Below are 18,524 nucleotides of genomic sequence, written 5' to 3'. Positions count from 1 at the left end.
CCCGTGCGCTCTCACAGAGAGGGACTCCTTAGGGTGCCGTCAGCCAAGCAATGTCAGCTGGCAGCCCCCAGGGGAAGGGCCTTCTCTGTGGGGGCCCCTACCCTATGGAACAAGCTTCCCCCTGGACTTTGCCAACTTCCGGACCTTCAGACCTTTCGCCGCGAGCTTAAGACCTATTTATTTATCCATGCGGGACTGGCATAGAATTTTAGTTGTTTTTAGGGTTTTAAATTTTTAAATTAGGTTTTGGGATTTTAAAAGTATTTTTAGATTGGGCTAATTTAAATAAGTTTTTTAATTAATATTTTATTCTACTGTATGTATTTGATTGTTGTTTTTATTTTGCCTGTTCACCGCCCTGAGTCCTTCGGGAGAAGGGCGGTATAAAAATAAAATTATTGTTATTGTTATTGTTATTGTTATTGTTATTACCTATTCAGACTGGAATTGCATGATATTTTATAAATTTAGGAACAGATTGAATCAGAGAACTGCTTCCACAAGACTTCCACAAGGCTTTGAATTTATGATTACAGTTTCTATAATCTAATCTATTATTAAAGAAATATGAACTGCAGAAATTAGAAATTTTATAGATTATGGTCCTAAATTTGTTTGTTTGTTTATATTTCCTTCTCTTATTTTCCTCATAACAACCTTTTGTTGGTTGGTTTGGGCTGAGAGAGATTGATGGGCTGTTGATCACTCAGCTAGCTTTCATGGCTAAGGCAGGACTAGAACTCACAGTCTCATACTTTGTAGCCTGGTGCCATAAGCATTAGTACAAACTGGCTCTAAATAAAGCAGAATATGATCAATATCTTTGAACTGCTTTGTGGCACTGAAAAAATATTCAGTCTTAAGAGCTTTATTCTTGAGGAATCAGAAAAAGAAAACAAAATTTAAAATATCAATGTTCTGTTGTATCAAGAAGACTATCTCTTTGCTGCCATCTAATCATCATGTTCCAGTTTTTGTTCTTCAAAACTTTTAAGTAAAATTTTATTTTATTTACCTAAAATCAGGTTGTTTGGTGAGATTAAGAGCAGTGCCGCACCATATTCAAATACACCACATTTGAGCCAAAAGTACATGAGCACAGTTTTTCAATGTCATGGGAACACAAAGTTAGAGCTGTTTTCAGCTGGCACAGAATATTAATATGGAAGTTTTCTTACATCTTGAGTTAAAGTTCAATGTTATTTATATTAAGGTTTTAAAACAATATTTTTGAGTTAGATCTGCATGTTACTTTTGAAGAGTATTCAAGGACCACCATTCAAATTAGTGGGCTAATTTATTGTGTATAGTTAGGAAAAAAATGCCTTCTGTCCCAAATCCGTTGGAATATCAAAACTGATGTTAAAACATCATAATAGCACCCATCTCCCATAGTTTAATACTGGCATTTAGATACCAGAGATTCATTGCCTCTAAAAATAAACAAATGAGATGTAAATTCCTTTAGCCTTTTAACAACACATAAATTGAACTGTCCTTTTATCAACTCTCCAACAGCTGCTAAAAGTTTGCAGTGACTTGTGATTAGTTTAATTGGTGGGTTGCAACTAGACATAAATTACATTATTCCCATTGAAATGAATGGAATTTCAGTTATGATTAATTATCCATATGTATTGCAGTAAAAAACTGAAAGGAATGACACAAAATCCAATCCAGTCTTTACTATAGCATAGTTATTGAGCAAGAGCTACTTCTTTGTTTTAAATGTAGGATACAAATTGTGGGTTTTAATTCAAAATAAGATAAAATGCAAGCAGCCTGATTCTAGATTACAATATACTGTGATATACAAATAAAGGAACATAAAATGAATTGACTATTTGTGGATGGATGATTTGTAATGCATCAGCAAAAGGTTCTTATTTTTAATTATTTAATGAGAGAAATGAGAAAAAAAGACTTCCCTTCTACTCTGAATTCCTCTATCAGAACCCCTGAATTATAAACGCTATTTATTTGTACACACATGTCTGTCAGAATACATTAGATAACTTGCTCTACCTGTAATTTCATACTTATCTTTGTTTGATGCACTTCAGGATTCTGGAACAATTACAAGTGCATTCTTAATTCCATCCCTGCCTGCTGCAATACATTTCTATATCTTCTATCAGCATATCTGAGTATCCTGTAGGAGAGGATTGGGGAGGAGAGGGAGGGAGGGAGGGAAAGCAGGGTAGAGAAGGGCAGGGCAGGGCAGGGCAGACAAGACAAGACAAGACAAGACAAGACAAGACAAGACAGGAACGGGTGGGGAAGCATCAGAATTCAGAGGAAATGTACCCAGTACTTTAAAAACAGTTTAAAATTTAGGAGGAGAAGACTCTGGAAGTGGAAAATATCTCTGCCTAATTTCCTGAAAAGATTATAGTTGTTGTCGTCACCATCTTTTTTATCATTAAAATCATCATCATCATCACCATCATCTTTTTATCATTAAAAATAAGCCAAAGAGAAGGTGAAATCTTGCCTCAACCCCTAGTAACTCCTACTGACATGGTTAATGGTGGAGGTCGTCGGAGATGATGTCAACAGTGCCTGGAGGGCCACAGGTTCCCTAGCTTTGATGTGGGCAAATCTGAGCTAGATGGACCAATGATCTAATTTCAGGCAAGGCACTCTTTCCATGGGTATGACTTCTGCCATGGGCCAGCAAAATGTGGGTTTGGAAAGAGAGAACAGAATTAGCTGTTCATATATTAGAACAGTCTATGTGGAATCTGTTCCTTTTATTCCCTATTCTCTCTCTCTCTCTCTCTCTCTCTCTCTCTCTCTCTCTCTCTCTCTCTCTCTCCACACACAGAGAAAGAGGGAGAGAGAGAGGTCTAATGAAAAATGCAGCCTGAAAGGGAGACCACAGCTCACAGGTTTCTCCTGGCATGACAGATGATCAGAGGCCTAATGTCAGTAAGGGGCTGGATGAGAAGCAGTCTTTCACTGGGTTTGTCTTACTGAGAGGAAAAACAGCTTTGTGTAATAACTTTATGGCAAATGTTGGCAGAGGATTTGCACTGCATATTGAAAGGGAGACATTTCTAACCACAACCCAAAGAACCACACTTGTTTACTCTGGCATCTGGCCACCAGTTGTTCATAGGCTTTCTGTCTCTGCTCAACATGTTCCAGTCTTAGAGGCGAAGTTATTACCAGTAGTTTCCAGGACATTCCGCTAGGCTAAGCAAAATTGCCCTGAGCAGAGACCACGGGGTTAGTACTTTTGAAACATAGGCCATTTTCAATATAAAATGAAAAGATACCAAACACCCTCCCTTCCTGGGTTGTGGTCTTTTCAGGGACCATGCTTTTAAAATACGACGTGGAAGGGTTGATTAGCACCCTCCATCAGAAACCAGACACATGAGCTGTGAAAAGGCCAAGCACCAATATCATATAGTCACTTGAGGGGCAAAGCATAAAGGGACAAAGTGTCGTGTCCCACTCCTCCGCTGATGGCCGGGTCAGGGAAATCCGAATCAGGCTTGCCTCTGCAGCTCTGCCCAAAGTCCTAGCAAAGTCCTCAGAGCAGGCAGGAGACCAGAAAGTGACTTCAGCAAGATAAGTTTGACTTTGCCTGACTCAGAGACTGCCAGAAAGCAGATCCTTTATATAGGCGATGGGGTGTGGCTCCATGACTCAGCACTCATTAAGGCCTGCCCCTCCCTTCCTTCTGTTGCCTCCGCCTATCCAATCTTCTGATGCGAGGGTCACTCCAATCAGCTGTTGTTGGAAGTAAACTTTCCTCAGGCTCACATGCTTCGGAGGAGGGGGAGGGGTCTAGCTGCTCCGTTTGCCTGGGCATGGAGCCAGGGCTGGGGCTGGGGGATGCTCCCTCCTCTGCAGCCTGCTTGGGCATGGAGCCAGGGCTGGGACCGGGAGGTGCCCCCTCCTCTGCAGCTTGTCTGGGCATGGAGCCAGAACTGGGGCCGGGAGGCATACATTCCTCCGTGTTCGGGAGCAGATAAGCAGACCCCGGCTGCGGTGAGAGCGGACAAGACACAACACAAAGACAGTTTATCTGTAGTTGATGTTTAACTATAGCATGCAAAATAAATGCCATATATCCAGCAAGTTCCAGTGCATTGGCAAAGATACATTTACAATCTTCATATAATGGGTCATTCTCTTCTGTTGTGTTGCCCCACTTGACTCTTCCATCACACTGAAATTGATGAAAGAATTTTGCCATGGATGTCCTAATATATAAAGCTTCTTTGTTCAATCCCAATAATAACAATAACAATAGCAATAATAATTTTGAAATATGTTATTTTTGTTACAGCAATTTTATAATTAACTACATATGAATCTATGCATGCATGTACACTGCATTCATAATCTGAACACATAGAATCTGAAAGATTTACAGTATTTAGGCCATTGAGTTCAAACTCCCTGCTCACTGAAGGAATACATTTGCATCATCTTTGAAAGAATTTCCCATTATTTGTTTCCTCAAGCCAGTGAGATATACTTTGATATCTCTTCAAAATAAGTACTAGTACTTTACAAGCAACAGAGTTTTTGTGTGAGTGAATAAATGAATGAGTAGTGTAGAATTCAGTGACAGAGTACATGTTTTGCCTGCTTCTACTTTAACACCCAATAGTTCTACCTCAAAATATCTCATAGTATAATTGAAACTCTGGAAAAGTCTTTTCACCCAGAGTAAGGCAATGTAAATGGTATATAGTAACTACATATCTAATTCAGCCTTCCTTAGTTCCTTCCTTACGCATTGCCCTACAATTCCCTAAATCCCTAGGCAGTATGGTCAGCAGACATGCTGGCTGGAGAATACAAGAGCTGTTGTCTTAACATGTTGGGATAATTTCTGAGCTAGAAATGAATTCATGAGCACGAAGTTGTTGGTTTTTTTCATTTTGAATGCTCTAAAAAAATTTCTCTGGATTTTCTTATTTATTTTGCCTTTCCAGCTTGGCCTACATAATATTTTCTGGAGGCAAAAGAAATTTCCTGGGAAAAGGAGATATGGAGGAGAGGGGGGAAGATTAAATTAAGCAGATGCCATTTTGTGGGGATTAGTTTAAAAGAAAAGAAAGCAAGAACATTTTCCAATCCTATGGAAACCAAATTTATTCTCTCCTTGGAATGCACGAAAATTGATTGATACAAGGACACGGATAAAATATGGCTGCTTCACTTTCTCCACCTCGATTTGCACTCGAAAATTCAAGCTTTTAGAAGTAAAGAAGGAAAAATAGACAGGTAGAAAGTGGCCACATCAAACAAAATCCAAGAGAGGCCAGGGATACATTTGACAGCTTTTCACTTCTCTCTTTGTTTTGAATTTCACTAAATCACTCCCATCTGGGGATTGTATATTTTCAATGGCCTCTCCCAGAAATGCAGACCTGTAGTGCCAGTCTTTCAAATACCAGCTAAATCTATCTGCATTCCTACTCCCTTTGATGGGGCATCAATGCTATGTCAAGTAAGATGGGACTCAACTCAAGAGACTAAAACTTATGATGTATCAAGATCAAGAATCATATATTTTTTTAAGAAGGCAACAAGATAGGTAAAAATGTCAACCAAAATAACTTAAAAGATCTTATCTTTTTCAACATTTATTAATTGCAAGTCCCCTCTTATAGCAGGAATTTCTTCTAAAAATGCAGCTTATTTATTTCCTTATTGGCAAGATCATCTGTAGATTGAGCAACATTTTGAAAGAACAATAGGAGGATCTTTTAAGCCATGCCACCCAATTTTTGGAAGACCGCTCATTGCAGAATTTCACCAGATACCCATATTTAGTATCAAGCTATTCTCCACCCAGGCCCAGATTCAAAGGAACAGAATTCTAATCCTAATTTATTAATTTCTTTTTACAGTAGCTTTAAATTAAAGCGTTGTAATCCCATACTAATGCAGTGGGTTTTAGTCACTGGAAATAATTGGGAATTTGGGTTGTAGACTTAAATCTGTGCTTCATTTGCACAAAGGAGGGTCTGGATTGTATTTCTCTATACTTGGTGTGGAATTCCAGTTTCCTAAGAGAGATTATCAATGTGTATATACGCATTTGTAGCGACATAAATAAAGCAGATGCTACTCATTACCATGTCTGTCATCCATTTGTTGTCACATTCTATGCAGCTGTCAATGGGTAGCAAGTTTACTTTCAAATAAGCAAATAAACAAAACAGTTCTATGACCTAGTTTGTAATATTTATTTATTATGAATTATGCATATTTTATTAGCATGGTGCTAATGATGAAGTCCTGGTGGATTACCCAGCTCTTCAACAGTGCAAGTTATATTTGCATATGAAACTGCAAATTTGCATAGTATATTATCAGAAAAAAATGTAGTGCTTCTGCACAGTTTATTGGTTAATATATGCATTTTGATACCTAATTTATCAATCACTATTTTTGCCTCTTTTTTCACAATTCCTTTTCAATATGAGAAAAAAAATATTAACTTAATTTTTCATGAAAAGCTACTTTACATTGGACCTTGGATTGTCTCTACAACTAGTTTTTGAAACATTTATTTTGGAGTGAAAAACAGGAAAATAACAGTAAAACTTGAGTAATCTTTTCTAGCCTGCTACCATCCAAATGTGCCCAGTTTTTCCTGCTCACTGGTAAATGACAGACTAGTTCATTCTTAATAGACTAGACTAGACTAGACTAGACTAGACTAGACTAGACTAGACTAGACTAGACTAGACTAGAATAGAATAGAATAGAATAGAATAGAATAGAATAGAATTCTTTATTGGCCAAGTATGATTGGATACACAAGGAATTTGTCTTGATACATATGCTCTCGGAGTACATAAAAGAAAAGATACATTCATCAAGAATCATAAGGTACAACACTTAATGATAGTCATAGGGAAACAGTCAATATAAATCTTAAGGATACCAGCAACAAAGTTACAGTCATACAGTCATATGTGGGAGGAGATGGGTGATAGGAATGATGAGAAGACTAACAGTACTAGTAATGAGTCTTAATGAATAGTTTGACAGAGTTGAGGGAATTATTTGTTTAGCAGAAGGATGGCGTTCGGGAAAAAACTGTTCTTGTTTCTAGTTGTTCTGGTGTGTAGTGCTTTATAACATCGTTTTGAGGGTAAGAGTTGAAACAGTTTATGTCCAGGATGTGAGGGATCTGTAAATATTTTCACAGCCCTCTTTTTGACTCGTGCAGTATACAGGTCCTCAGTGGAAGGCAGGCTGGTAGTAATTGTTTTTTTCTGCAGTTCTAATTATCCTCTGAAGTCTGTGTCTGTCTTGTTGGGCTGCGGAACCAAACCACACAGTAATAGAGGTGCAGATGACAGACTCAATAATTCCTCTGTAGAACTGTATCAGCAGCTCTTTGGGCAGCAGCTCTTTGTGCTTTTTTGATGACGTTTTTGATGTTGGGTATCCATTTTAGGTTGTGAGATATGGTAGAACCTAGAAATTTGAAGGTCTCTACTGTTGCTGTGTTGTCTAGTACTGTGGTAGTATGGGAGGGTTTCTCCTAAAGTCCAACACCATTTCTATGATTTTGAGTGTGTTCAGTTCCAGATTGTTCTGGTTGCAACACGAGGCTAGTTGTTCAACCTCCTATCTGTATGTGGATTCATCATTGTCTCAAATGAGTCTGATCACTGTTGTCTCATCTGCAAACTTCAGTAGTTTAACAGATGGATCGTTTCAGATTTGCAGTCAAATCTCAAAATTGCTACTAACAAGACCAAAAATCAAAAGAATTAAGAATAGGAACAGCAAGCGAATACAATATAACCATTTCCCCCCAAAAGTGGAAAAGTATGTACGCGATCTGGACCATCTATAAAAACTACCTTGGATCGCTATACTTTTATTTTGTGGTCTGCTACTGTCTTACTAAAAACAGGGAAGAGGGAAATACCACTTTCATAATTCTCATGGCAAACATAGTACATACTTTATCACATATGTTTCCTCGTATACTAATTTCTGGCATACCAGAATTCCATTTATTTATTTGTTTGTTTTATTTATTTGTTTGTTTGTTTGTTTGTTTGTCAAGTACATATTAGATAATGTATATAAGTATAAGCATGAATTGAAAACATAAAATGAATACAATTAAAGGGAACATTAGGACAGGGACGGTAGGCATGCTGGTGCTCTTATGGCTCAGGTCATTTCATAGCTCATGCATTAATTCAGTATTCCATTGATAGCAGTGTTCCAATGTCTAAGGAAGAAGAGAAAGTCAATCTATTCTCCAAGGTACTGAAGGTAGAACACTAAATAATGGATGGAAAGGAATCAAGGAGAGAAGCAAGAACAGTTGCTAGAACTAGAACAGTTAATCAGTGGAATAACTTGCTTCCAGAAGTTGTGGGTACTCTAACTCTACTCTAAATCCTGTACTCTAAATAGTACAGGGTTTCCTGCCTGAGCAGGAGGTTAGATTAGAAGACCTCCAAAGTTCGTTCCAGTTCTATTCTGATTATTATTATTAAGGTGACTGCTTTGCATCAGTTGTATTATGCCTGAAAAAAACATCTATATATTTGAACTTTCCAACAGCAAATTCCACCTGGAAGTTGCTTTACTAAAAAGGATATATCAGTTTAGATGTTACTCTGTTCTGTTAAAATGCATATAAATTGGTAGATATATCACAACATTCCAATATGGATGATATCAGCTGCAGTTAAAAGTGCACAGATTTACAGCATTTTGCAAGGCTTCATAAATTTCAGTATATTAATTTGCTTGGACCGCATAATCTGGGTCATTTGAAATGATGTGCAGTAGCCAAAAGGTGGAAATTTTAAACTCAGTACAGCTATACAGATTGGCTATTATATTTATTGTTATTTGTAAGATCCAAATAACAAACCAGATGTAATTTTAAAGTTAAAAAACAGTTAACAAATAAAAGAAATTGATAAATATTACAATAAATGTTTAATATATTAATAACTTTTTTTACAATCATTGATTAAAAATTTATCCATTGCTATTGTAATTCTCAGTTTTTTTATCCAATGAATTTTAACTTATTCAGAAATACCTCTTCCCGGCCTTGCTTTTAAAATTGGTCAGATAATAATTCTGCTGAAAAGCCTTTTGAAACTCAGTATGTTTCATAATTTCAGACTCAATACCATTAAAAGGACAAAATCTTTGAGAGATAATCTTTTGAAATCTAGTCTATAATATATTTGACGATTGATTATATGCATCAAGTCATTTTTGACTCCAAGTGCTGTTGTAGTCCTTGACTTACAACCATTCCTTTAGTGACGCTTTGAAGTTCCATGGGAAAAAGTGATTTCCAGCTTCTTATAACATTTACAGCATCCCCATGGCCACATGATCAAAATTTTGGAATTTGGCAGCCAGCATGTATTTACTACAGTTCCACCTTCATGAAGTCATGTGATTACCATTTGTGTCCTTCCCCTGAAGAGAAGTCAATGGGAAAGTTGGATTTGTTTAACAGGCATGTGATTCACTTCACAACTTCAGTGATTGGTTAACAACCATGGCAATAAAAAGTCTATAAAATCAAGCAGAACTCACTTCTTTAGCAACAAAATTCTAATCACCCTTTTGGTCATATATCAAGGACTATAGTGTGCTTCATTAGAAACAGAGAAAACACAACTTATGAAATTTGCTAACTGTTAGGGTTATTCTGAGAACAAAACAGAGGTTGAAAAATAAATATAATATGTCATCTAGTTGTTCCCGATTCTAGGGGGCAGAGATGAGGTTGCTCATCTCTGTTTCAAAATCGAAGAGCCAGTACTGTCTGAAGACGTCTCTGTGGTCATGTGGCCGACATGACTAAACACCAAAAGTGTATGAAACACTCTTACCTTCCCACTAAAGGTGGATCCTACTTTTCTATTTGCATTTTTACATGCTTTTGAACTGCTAGGTTGGCAGAAGCTGGGAGCTCACCCCATTACGTGGCACTAGGGATTCAAACCGCTGAACTGCCGACCTTTTAATCGAGAAGCTCAGCGTCTGAGCTATTGAGTCCCCTGTGTGTAGCTATCATTTATTTTGGAAAACTCTAGTAGCTCTAATAGAAATATTGCCTCAAATAGAATTTGTATTTACTGTATTTTGCATAGAAAGGGCAGTTACTACTTTTCTCATAACAAGTCTTCGTCATATATTGCTAAACAAAATTTCTGGCAACTCCCCCTATTCTACAAATTTTGCTGATTGGGTCAATGTATGGCAACAATGAGCACGACCAGGTCTTTTTATTTGTCAGTAGATTATTCAGAAAAAAAGAGGGACACCCTTTCTCTTCATCTGATCATTTAGATTTCTTCCACCATCACCAGGTTGCTCTATTTCTCTGGCAATTGGCTGCCCAAATACTTTCTAAGATGCCATGGGTCAATATGGAATACTCGTGTTCTTCTTGCTAGATTTTATGATAATATGGCTTTTCCCTGTGATGTTTTCTATATTTAAGTAAATGTTCAGCTATATGGGAATGTGTAGAGAATCCAAAAAGAATGAAATAACTCAGGATGATATTTTATCTGAACTATGCTATTGTCTTGGATCCAAAATATCCATCTATTAGATCATTTCAAATTCACAATTCACTCCCGCCACACAAAGAGGGACGCTACCCCTTACTCTACTCACATAGTAAAGATGCAGTTTTTTCCACTGAATCCAAAGGAGCTATCTGTGTGGTTACTACAACTTAAAGACAACTGAATGGCACATAATCAATTAATCAAGCCAGAGAAGCACAGAGAAATCTAAATATTATCTTGAGGCTGAAACTTTGGAAAAAGAAGAAGCCTCAGTTGGGCAATGATATTATAAGCCTAACCAACAGCTACCTCAAGAGGTCATCTGGTGATCCTTTTACCAGGATAGATGTTGTTCATCATCTACATTTATGGGACCGCCTACTGCTACCGAATGCCTCCCACCGACCCATGCGCTCGCACAGAGAGGGACTCCTCAGGGTGCCATCCGCCAAGCAATGTCGGCTGGCGGCCCCCAGGGGAAGGGCCTTCTCTATGGGGGCTCCCACGCTCTGGAATGAACTTCCCCCAGGACTTCGTCAACTGCCTGACCTTTGGACCTTCCGCCGCGAGTTGAAGACTTACCTATTTATTTGCGCAGGACTGGCATAGAAATTTTAATAGTTTTTAATATTTGACATAAATTTTATGGGGTTTTTACGGTTTTAAATGGTTTTAATTTTGGCCTTATATCTAATAAGTTTTTTAACTATAGTTTTATTGTGTATATTATTGTTTTATTTTGGCTATGAACCGCCCTGAGTCCTTCGGGAGAAGGGCGGTATAAAAAGCCAATAAATCTAATCTAATCTAATCTAATCTACATTTAGTGGTAGCTGAAGATAACTCACAGATGCCCCTTTTTTCTTTAGCATTATAGAGAGCCCTGAATATTTTTAGATTTCTCTCTTTATTTATTTATTTTTCATGTTTGGGAGTCTTGTGCTTCCAAGATCTTATTTTGCAGAATTTTTCATCCTTTCTGAGCACTTTTCTCCTTCAGGGTTGCCATTTCCTTTGGGATTATCAAATTTTCTTCCTTTGAAATTCAATATGGAAATATTACCCTTCTTGGTACTTCCTCTTCTGAATATCACAAAAGCAAGGATAAAATAATTACTTTCTCCAAGGTGTCACTCACCTTCATTTCTTTACGCTCTGCTACTGTATCTTCCCTAGGTACCAGTTCATTTTCAGTAGGTGCTAACTTTTCAAAATATCTTAACTAATGAACTTCTTGCAATAGAAAATTGACAATATGGAACAGAAAAGGTGAAATACAGTATGATGTCAGGAAAAAAAGGATCAGATTTATTATACATTTTTGGCAGATTGAACTCATGAGAATTGAAAGCAGTTCATAATCTTTATCTGGAGACGTTTCCATTTCTTTACTGTGCTCTTCCTAAAGTGAAAAACAAAATTATTGTTATAATATTTAGGAAATATTTTATAAGAAATGTTATACATTTTAAAGAGTTGTTTAATATTAAAAATGGTAAGTTACAGATACTTTGTTCTATTAACAAGCTTATTACTTTCCAAAATGAATTTCATGAGCTTTTTTAAACAATTGTTTAGACTATAGAACTAGTTTCCTAGTATCAGTTTGCTAAAATCTATTATCTAGGGATACTTTTTTTTCTCTTCCAATATATCCCAGTTCCGAAAAGGATCAGTAAAAATATCACTTTTTCAGGAATCAAGGAAAGGATTATTTCAACCTACAACATTAAAAGTCTATTAGATTACTTTCCTTTTCTGCCTTTTTCTTCCTATATCTATTATAAAGGCAGTGGGCTTTATAACATTTATGCTATTTTTTTTCTTTGCTACAGCATCTATTAATCTCTCCCTCTTATATCTCTTCTACCTTCTTGGTTTGACGAGAAGCCCTTTTCTCTGATCATCACAGTTGTTATGCTGAGATACTGTTTGTACACCTTATATTGCCATATTGTACTGTGCACCTGCTGGTGTCACTGCTTTCTCTCCTACAACTGACAGTCTGAGCCAGGACATATTTAAGGCTGAACTTTGGAGGCAAAAGTCCAGACCTACACGCAGTGGTGGGATTCAAATAATTTAACAACTGGTTCTCTGCCCTAACGACCAGCAGGGTAGGTGTGGCTCGGTGGTCATGTGACCATGTGGGCGTGGCCAACTCAACATTACTCACAATGTAACCCTTATTACATTGTAACAGCGTTAACCGGAGAGGAAGTTTCTCCAGTGCAATAAAGATTAGGCTAGAAACGACACCAGAATGTTGCTTTCCTGCCTGGCTTCCTTACAGGATTAGCCCTGTAAAGTGGAAAAAAACAAAAGAAGATTTCTTCCAACAACCAGTTCTCCAAACTGCTTAGAAAATTAACAACCGGTTCTCCCGAATAGGTGCGAACTGGCTGAATCCCACCACTGCCTATAAGTCTAGAGCAAACCAAAATTGTGTCCACATAACAACATGCACATGAGGTAATCTCATGTTGCAAAATCCACATGTAAGTAATTACATTTCAACATCTGGAGTAAGTACATAGCTTTTCCCTCACTGTGTTGTGACACACATTCTATTATTTCCTATGGCCTTTAAAGGATATAAATATTAAGGTCCCATTCAGTAAAATGGCTCAGAAGCTTCCTACTGCTTCTTTAATGAAGATTGTTTTTCTTTTTTCTTTTAGTTAAGACATGCACTGCACCTTAAAAGAGAGAGAGAGAGAGAGAGAGTAATCAGACAGTAAGTCAAGAGCCTAAGGCCATCTTCAAATGCAGGAACTATGAATGTGAGTTCAGCATTGCTCTTGTGCCTCCATTCAAAGTTGTGGAGCTTCTAGCCCTCTTGACAATACAAACCTTTTGTAAGTTAATTCACTCAAACCTGTTCTGGGGTAAATACTGCACTGAACTGTTTCAGGAGCTGCAAGGTACAACAGCTTCCCATGAATGGAAACTCCCACCTTATCCTGACACAAGGATTCTCACTCCCTCCAGAAGCCAAAGTGCTATCTGATTCTGGGATTTCTCCATTGGCTGACTAGAGAAAATGTTGCTTGTTATGCAGGGAAGAAGTTACACACCTTCTTGCAGACAAGCGCTTCACTCATGCATATATCAGGAGACAACATAATTCCTGGTCAGCACTTTCTGCTGTTTCATAAGCCAAAATAGTCATGGAGAGCAATACCCAATGACTAGAGAGAAAGAAATGTACTCCCAGCAACCTAAAATAGTCAAAGGATCTGGGCAATTGCAAGTGCTTGACTATGTTGGTATAACAAAACTTCATAGATTGTATCTACATGAATCCTTCTGTCAGGATAAAAAAAATTAAGGTGGGGGAACACTACTTAAACAAGAAAAAAGCTAAATAGAAATTCACTTTTACTGTGGGAATAAGTGCAAGAGAAAATCATATGAATGAGTCCTTGAAAAATGGTTAATAAGATATTTGTAGTGTTGGTCAGATATCAAGATATACCTTCTATTTCCAGCAGATAAACAGAGATAATGACTGGTGCTCAGCGTATGTAGGGCTATGTGGCCTTCAACATTACTTACATCCTATAATGCAACCTTTTTGCAACTAGGGACCATATAGTCTCTCTAGATGATCTAGATTAATATATTCCATCATGGTTATACCAAGACCAAGTGTCCTGCTGACAAAGATGCATTTGAGAAATAATTTAGTTCACAGTACTTTGAAGTTACATTCTGTGTTTATAATCATCTAAATATTTGTCAATAGCATGTAAAATGTTGATGTGTTGTCATATCGACAGCATTCTTGTAGCCATTTCTATATGGGTGATTTTTTTTTCTAAGCCTCTAGATTTGTGGAATGGATTTGACTAGATGTTTCCAGTTCTGTGAAATAGATTATACATTATATTATCTAGAAAGTCATGTCACTGATGAAGATCAAGGAGCATTTCTTATGAGATGATTTTACTATGTAAACTAGACCTTGGAAGAACTACCCACTGATTCAGAAAATCATAGCTCTGCGGGATCTAAGAATTTAGTACGTTTAATTCTACTCCATTTCACAGTTATAATCTTGTAATTTAGGAGTCTAATGATAATAAGGGATGTTAATAGAAAAGAGAGAGAGGAGGCGAAACTAAGCTTAGATATAAGTAACATGGCAATCACATTACTTAAATCCATATCTAGTGTAACATCCAGCTGTGTGCAAATACTCTTTAAGTTCTTCACCCAATTTTTTATTTGGGGGCACCAAATTTCTTCTACGGATTGGTTATGTTATGAATGGGGTTCATTATTTGCAGTAGGATAGCATAATCTCCATTTTTTCCCCTGCAGAGTTATGACAGATAATTTTAAAAACTAAGATTAACAATAGTTATCCAAAAATGCTAATCCCCTTCTCTACTGAAAGAACTATATCAATAATATAGATCAGAGTTTGATATGGTCAAAGCCGCCACGACACGTTGGCTTTTTTCCCCTTCGCTTCCCCTTCCCCTTCTCAGGAGTGATGTTTGACATCCTATTATAAATAATTCAGCCTAGACAATGTATAAATACCATGAAGCCTCCTGCTTCTGGGAGAAGGCTTCATCGTATCTGAAGCAGAACATCCAGATTCAGTCAGTTTTTTTCCATACAGTATCAACCTTGTGAACTGCCAAGCTTCCCCTTTCCACTATATATTCAATGGACAGTGATTGATATTTATATATAAGGGTGTATACATATAGATATGATATATATATATGTGTGTGTGTGTGTGTGTGTGTGTATAGCATGTCTATATGTGTGTTATTTATGCATACACTTTTAATAGCAGGCAACAGAATTTCATTTTTAATGTGTACCAATGTTCCCACAGTAAAAAGTGACAATACGGATTATCTATCTTTATCTATTTATCTCTCTCTCTATCATCTATCTATCTATGTATTTTTTTTACTCCTACCATCATGAAGATGTAATGCCAAAATTCATTTGATTATCTTTTTCTATTTCATTCTCAATATAAGTTCAGCTTTTTTTAAATTAAGGAAAAGGATATTTATCAGCTTACTTTATGCTTGAAGATAACTGTTTTTGTGGTTTTTGTTTTCTGTTATTGAATTTTATGTTTCTTTGTAGGTTTTTTAATCTATAAAAATAATATATTATTGGAAAAATCCTCCTTGGCTTTAATTGAGGGATAAAGTTTCACTATACACTGTAATGATTTCAGGATGGATTGTAATGAAAAATCAAGTGCACAGAGATACACTTGACTACCTGAATCTAAACAGTAAGGTCTGCAGGGAGGATGGGGTAGTGAGGATAATCAGATTAACATCATGGCATAATGAAACAAGCCCACAATTTTTTCATCCATGCATTGCAACTTATCGATATTGTATAAAGGGAACAGACCTTGTGGCATGATTCTGCAGTAGTGTTTTGTCATTCAGAAGACTTTACAGATTACTTTGTACAGTTACTTTACTGTAACTAAATACCTGCTAATTTTTATGTCCTACACCCTCTATAAAAATCTTCTGCAATAGAATATATGATTTACAAAAGATTTAGATACTATCTAGGTTGAATTTTCTATTAATATTCTGTTTTTAAATTAAAAAATGCAGAACAAATTTTGGTTCAACATAAGTAAAATTTGCTTCCTGTTCTCCCAGCAACAAAAATTAAGAACAATGAATATACTCTATTGTAGGTAGTGTAAAACCAGTTACAATCCAGAACTGTTTCTCTTTAAGTTAAAATTATTTTAGAGTAACATATAACAATAATTTTGAAATAATGGATTAAAATATTAATTGTTGGTTTCTTCTTGAGCTATTGCATATTGTCTGTCCAAGGTACAGTTACTGAACTGTATAGTCGCTTAATTATTTGAAAATTCAACAAGTGCAAAATTAATGCATCACATTTAAAACATCTCCACACTTTTGGCAGTTCATATCAGTTTGCTGATCTTCCTGAATGTCCCATGCAGCAAGAGGTTTTCTTGATGCAATAACTACAATTATGATTTTGATAATGAAATGTTAAAAGAAATATTTTTGTGTAAATGTTCCCATTTTGCAGAAAGAGAAATCAAGCATGGTTATTTATTTATTGATTTTATTTGTTTGCCACCCATCTTCTAAGACTATTAGGACTTTCATCACTTCATCACAGAAAGTTAGACCAGCGTAACGTTTTTCTGTGGGCAATTCCTATCCTCCCTCTATTTCTTCTTTTAGTTACCACTCATTGGTAGTCATCTGATTTCTCTCCAATATCATGGGTGACAAATCTAACAGATCGTCCCCGCCCACTGCCCCCCAGTTTACTGTGAAATGGTGTTAGAGAAAGGAGTGAATGGGAAGTTCTATTTTGAAAACACTATAGCCATGGTTGTCAAGTCAGTCTCACCTGTAGACTTAAAAAGAGATGGAAAGTGAAAAAAGATGCACTGGAAAATATTTGTCTTTTAGAATAGAATAGAATAGAATAGAATAGAATAGAATAGAATAGAATAGAATAGAATAGAATAGAATAGAATAGAATTTTATTGGCCAAGTGTGATTGGACACACAAGGAATTTGTCTTGGTGCATATGCTCTCAGTGTACATAAAAGAAAAGATACGTTCATCAAGGTACAACATTTACAACACAATTGATGGTCAATATATCAATATAAATCATAAGGATTGCCAGCAACAAGTTACAGTCATACAGTCATAAGTGGAAAGAGATTGGTGATGGAAACTATGAGAAGATTAATAGTAGTGCAGATTCAGTAAATAGTCTGACAGTGTTGAGGGAATTATTTGTTTAGCAGAGTGATGGCCTTCGGGAAAAAACTGTTCTTGTGTCTAGTTGTTCTGGTGTGCAGTGCTCTATAGCGTCGTTTTGAGGGTAGGAGTTGAAACAGTTTATGTCCAGGATGCAAGGGATCTGCAAATATTTTCACGGCCCTCTTCTTGATTCGTGCAGTATACAGGTCCTCAATGGAAGGCAAGTTGGTAGCAATTATTTTTTCTGCAGTTCTAATTATCTAATTATCCTTGCAGTTAGGAACAACTGGGGAAGTTATTTCTGAAACATTTTTCTCTCAGTACTCCCACCTTTAAAAATTTTGGTAATTGGTAATCCAAAAGACCCTTTGTTTGTATGGTTTATGCTTATCAAGAGCCATGGTGGCGCAGTGGTTAGAATGCAGTAATGCAGATTAATTCTGTTGATGGCTGACTCAATGTTCTCAATGGCTCAAGGTTAGCTCAGTCTTCCATCCTTCCGAGGTTGGTGAAATGAGGACCTAGATGGTTGGAGGCAATATGCTGACTTGGTAAACCGTTTAAAGCAGGGGTATCAAACTCATGATGAGACGTTGCCGTCACGTGACATATTGTAACTTTTTTCCCCTTCACTAAACTGGGGCCCAGCGTGTGACTCATCTGGCCCTCAGGCAGCGAGTTTGACACCCCTGGCTTAGAGAGTGCCATGAAACAGTATATAAGTCTAGATGCTATTGCTATTGCTATCAATATTTACTATATTAAAAATAAAATGGTCACATTTACTACTGCTACCATGTCTCATGCTTGTTTTATGGCATTTTAATATTGTATTATTTTTCAGCATAAACCGACAAATAATTTTGATTTTGAGCACTCTGAGAGGACCTTCTAGAACCACCCTTTAAGAAACATGGAATCAGGGAAAGGATCAACGTTGTCTGGAGATTTCTCATTTTTTTCTCAACGTTGTCTTTTTCTTTGAAAAAGCTGTAAAATCTACAGCCAATATATTTCAAACACCTGGTTGATCTTCTATGGATTTGAGAGGTCAGATGTATTGAGTACATTTAAATACTAAAAACGCCTAATAGATATGCTCTGTGTCATGCACATCTAGTGTATGTCAAATTTTTCAGATTTCAGGGATTCCTTCCATTCCCCACCATCCAGTCAGAGCTGAAGAAGCTTCTTGGA

The sequence above is a fragment of the Ahaetulla prasina genome, chromosome 4 (genome assembly GCF_028640845.1).
Source record: "Ahaetulla prasina isolate Xishuangbanna chromosome 4, ASM2864084v1, whole genome shotgun sequence".
Classification (NCBI taxonomy): domain Eukaryota; kingdom Metazoa; phylum Chordata; class Lepidosauria; order Squamata; family Colubridae; genus Ahaetulla; species Ahaetulla prasina.
Note: the sequence above shows the minus strand (reverse complement) of the source record.